Source organism: Ixodes scapularis, unplaced genomic scaffold (assembly GCF_016920785.2).
Source record: "Ixodes scapularis isolate PalLabHiFi unplaced genomic scaffold, ASM1692078v2 PGA_scaffold1__304_contigs__length_218370807, whole genome shotgun sequence".
Lineage (NCBI taxonomy): Eukaryota > Metazoa > Arthropoda > Arachnida > Ixodida > Ixodidae > Ixodes > Ixodes scapularis.
Window position 1 is genome coordinate 216,548,754 of NW_024609846.1, and position 5,187 is coordinate 216,553,940.

The window sequence follows — 5,187 nt, forward strand, 5'->3', positions numbered from 1 at the left end:
AGCGATTGCAGTTTTCTGTTCTCTTCAGAAATATACGTAGCGTCATGCCCAAGCGGGACGACCTACAGGGCCTTTGACGATAGCGCAGACGACATTATCATCCTCACAGAAACCTGGTTAACTGAACACATACATGACACTGAAATATTTTCACCCCACATGAACTACAATATCTATCGTCATGACCGGCGCTTAAGAAGGGGCGATGGCGTCCTAGTTGCCATAAAAGATAACATATCTTCCTTCTGCATCAACCGCGATACTAATCTTGAGCTAATGTGGGTATGTGTCACATCACCCATTTCCGAAATAATAATCGGAATCTGCTAGAGAGCACGCGACAGCAACAATGACTTCACTGATAAGCTGCGCAACGCGCTCTACGAGTAGAAACACTCGCCGTAAAGCATCATTCTTCCCCTTTTCGGGGATTTTTAACTCCCCAAACATCAATTGGACAGATCTAACAGTCGCAAACAAATCTGCAGAAAATTAATCTAGAACATTTCTCGACCTAACTCTTGATTTTACGTTCACTCAAGTCATCATGCAACCAACAAGACTCGTCAACACTCTTGATCTTTATTTCCTTTACCCCAGAACATATTTAGAACATCACTCATTCGCCAGGGTTAAGCGATCATCAAATGCTCTGCATAAAATTGTCGCTTCCCATTAAGAGAAAAGCGCCCACACAAAGGTTTATTAAAGAGTATAAGAGAGGCGACTTCACATCCATTAATCACACAGTGCAGGCCTATTACGATGACTTTAGTAGAAAATTTAGCTCCAGATATATTGAAGATAACTGGAATATATTCCGAACGAAACTCAACTACCTCATCAACATATTTATCCCGACTGTATTCGTTAAATCGGACAGAATCCACTGCTGGTTTAATAAAACTCTCAAGTCACAAAACAACAAAAACAAACGCCTCTATCGAAAGGCTAAACTTACCGGGCTTACCCAACATTGGAATGCCCATGAAATCATTTCAAAAGAATATACCGCAAATATCAAACGTGCCCAGATAAAATTCCTATCTGATGACACGCCCTCTATCCTTCGGTCTAATCCAACTCAATTTTAGCAACTTCCATCGCCAAAATATCAATCGCGATCACTGAAACTAACCGACAGCAATAACGACCCAATCATCGACAGTGAATGTGCAGCGAACCTAAACAATTTCTTTGTATCTGTGTTCTCGACTGAAGACCTTGACAATCTACCTACATCTCTTTAGGTATCTAGCCATATCATGCCACCTGTAACGATATCATCTCTTGGAATAACTATGCTGATTAACAAACTGAAGCTTTCATCGCCAGCCGGGTCGGATAATATCAACTCCAAAATGCTCAAGAATATCGATGTAATCGCCAGTTCATATCTTTCATTAATCTTCTCGCAATTCCCGTCTTGTGGCCGCTCTCTAAAAGATTGGAAGCTTGGGAAGATAGTACCAGTTCATAAACCTGGTAACCGATCACTTGCATCCAATTATCGTCCTATATCCTTAACGAGCGTCGCGTCAAAACTTTTGGAGCATATACTCAGCACCAACAAAATCAACCACTTGCACTCGATCAACTTTTTTTCCTCTCACCAACACGGTTTCCTAAAAAATTGCTCTTGCGAAACCCAGCTTCCCGAATTCACTCATGACCTACACATTAATATGAATAACAATTATCAAGCAGACGCCATATTCCTAGACTTCTCCAAGGCTTTCGACCGAGTTCCGCATAATCGCCTCTTCTTTAAACTTTCAATGCTCGGTATTGACAAAACTATAATTTCTTGGATTTGGGATTTTCTTACGTCCCGAGTTCAGTTTACCATTGCTAACAATCATCAATCACCCCTTGCGAACGCAACGTCAGGCGTTCTCCAGGGGGCAGGACTCTCCACACTCCTATTTCTCGTATATATAGATGAGCTTCCGCATAACATTGACTCAAAAATTAGGCTGTTCGCAGTCGATTGCGTTGTTTACCGTCCAGTCGCAAACTGCTCAGATCATATCACCCTGCAGAGGGATCTAACAAGAATTAACACTTGGTGTGATCGTTGGCTTATGCCTCTTTACTACGAGAAGTGCAAACTTGTATAATTCACGCGGAGAAAATCTACTCTTTCTTACTCATACTCACTTGATGGCGTTTCAATTGGCTCTACTCCCTCATACAAGTACCTCGGTATCCATTTGGCTTCCACACTTTCTTGGATTCATCATATCGACGTCGTCACTGCTGATGCTTCACAGACTCTCGGCTGCTTAAAGCGGAATCTAAAATCAGCACCTTCTCACGTAAAACAACTAGCGTGCACTACATTCGTCCGTCCCAAGCTCGAGTACGCCTCGTCCATCTGGCATCCATCACAAGCTTACCTCAGCGACAGTTTGGAAGGAATTCAAAATCGTGCAGCCCGATTTATTTCATCAGCATACTCCCACGACACCAGTGTGACACAGCTTAAACTTACTCTCAAACTTCACTGCTCTCTGACCGCAGAATAATTTCTCGATTATGCCTCTTACATAAATTTTACCACACCAGCACCAACTTTTTCGACTCCCTGATATCACCTCCTGACAGAATTTCGTCACGCCTCAATCACAGCCGTTGCATTAAACGCATAACAGGCAAAACGCTAGACTTTAATACGTCATTCTTTCCTCATGCCATAACTATCTGGAACTCTCTGCTTGAAAAAAATTATCCTTATTGCTGCCCAATCCGCTTTTTGCCAATCAGTGACTGCACATATCCAATAAATTTTAACAATTTTAACATGTATTACTGTGACTATTGATTTTACATCAATTTTTAGTTCGTTCTATTTTTGTGTTTATATGTTCTGTATTACCCCACAAGCTCCCCCACCCCTTATGTAATGCTCCACGGGGCCCTTAAGGAGAAATAAATGAAATGAAATGAAATGAGACAGGCCAAGTGTGGGCTTCGCTCTATCAAAGAGTCCTCGTTAAAATTTTTCGGGACAGCGGCCGTCAAAAAGTTTTCGTGCGTCGAGAGGTTTATAAAAAAAATAACTGCACATATCTTGGAAACAAAGAGCTCACCATATTCATGATTGGTGATGCTCGACGACATTCACGCTATCACTGTTGACGAGTTACAATCGAACTATGTGGTCGAACCGCGGGCACATGAATCAAGTTGGAAGCATAGGAGGTGCCAGAAATCTACAATGTCACCAGTCATCCGATCGACAAAGAGCTGCAAGCTTGAGTGCACTCCCAAAAAAACATGCTGAGCACCGATATAGCGCCGGAAGGTTTGCCATGCCCGAATAAAATAGGTGTCCTTACTGGATCTGCCCCTATTGGAAGATTGCCAGAGGCACAAAAGCCGCCTCTGCGAGACACTCACGGCAGTTCAAACCGTCTTGGGCTGGATGATACAAGGAACGTATTCTTATCATTCTGGCAACCCACGAAGCACTGTCACAACCCTTTCTCTGTCGTGTGAATACTTCAATGACGAGGACGAGGATTTTTATCTTTCACAACTGTGGCGCCTAGATGCCATTGGCATCACTGATTCAGCCGACACTCAACCAATCGATCACCCAGCGCTCTAACAATTTAAAAAGAACATAAAAAAACTTATCAGCAGTACGAAGTGACAATCCTGATATCCCGTATGCGAATGTCAGATCGGAGAAGCTAAAGTTCGGATCCGCGCGGAGCCGCGCGGTTTAAAACTTGTGGATAGTCCCGATCCGCGCCGATCCGAGCAGGTAACCAAACGGTTCCAGTGAGACGCAACGCACTGGAACCACACGGTGATGGGTGGGTCCGATCCGTTCCCGTTGGTACCAGTAGGGTCTGCTCCCAGCCAGCGCACGTGCATGTGCATGACTGGAGGAGGAGGAGGGGGGGGGGGACGCGGTGAAATCCCGTTCTCTTCCCCGCGGTCTCTCGCATGTGACGTGTTAGGAACAGGCGCATCCCTACGTAGACGCTGCATGCGAGCGTGCGTTCTCCGCACCCGCGCCTCGCTTTGTCTGTTGCAGTCGGCGGCAGCGCTCCGAGAGTTTCGGTTCATCTCCGCTCTTGTCGAACTGTCGGCCGGCGCTCGCCCGGCGGTGACGTTCGCGCTGCAGGAGCACAGATTCTGACGCGCCCATTGTTGTCGTGGATGGATACCCACTGACCTCGGCTTTGAATCTTCATATAGCATGAAGCTGCCGACCCATTGCATCATGGCTCGGAATCTGGATGCGCTTGGCGCTGGTGTGCATGGTGAGAATACTTGAATAACTGATACCGCTTGCCCGCCGAAACTTCCCGAGGTGCTCAACACTGGATACTGTGCTTGTGCGTGCTGTTTGAGTGTTCTGTGCACTGTGCTTGGTGACGACGCCTATACGACCGTGTGTGCCGGCGGAATTCCTGCTGCGCTCACCACTGGACTGTACAAAAGTACCTCGTGCGATTCCCCTAGTCGTTACAAGCGAGAACTCGTCGCGATTTCTAGCTTGTAACGACTAAGGGCAACGCGCGAAGTACTCATGTAGAGTGCAGTGGTGAGTGCAGCGGGAATTCCGGCGGCGCACCGCCTGGGTCTGAAATCGGGGCACCGGCTTGTATCTCGGTATGTACCGCGCGGTACCAGTGTATCTTCAGAACCACTGGAACCAGCCGGTTCCGCCTGGATCTGAAATTGGGGCACCAGTTTGTATCCCGTCTGGAACTGTGCGTATTCAGGTGGGATCCAAACTGGTGCCCTCGTTTCAGATCCAGGCCGAACCGTCATTTTTCACACCGGCCAGTATCTGTTATTTTCGTACAAGATGTAACTTACGCCTAGGATCAGATTTCAATAACCGCAGCATCGCAGCCTTGGACGCCTGTCCCAATATGTTCATCCTTATCCCACTCGTTCTGCGAGCTGTTGGGAGGTGGTCACTCCCAGAACGAACTACGGAACACAAATGCTCAGATACACTATTCCGAAATTATTAAATTTATTTCCCGAACAAAACTTCGATTGGGAGAAATTATCTGTCAAGGATATTCGGACCCTCCTGTTTGATGTCGATCGTGTGCATAAATCCTTTTATCTTGTTTTTTATTAGTTATGTCGCGATTGTATCACCGTTTTTTTTCTTTTCTCTCTTCAAAAACTAGAAAGTGACAAAAAGTTAACAAT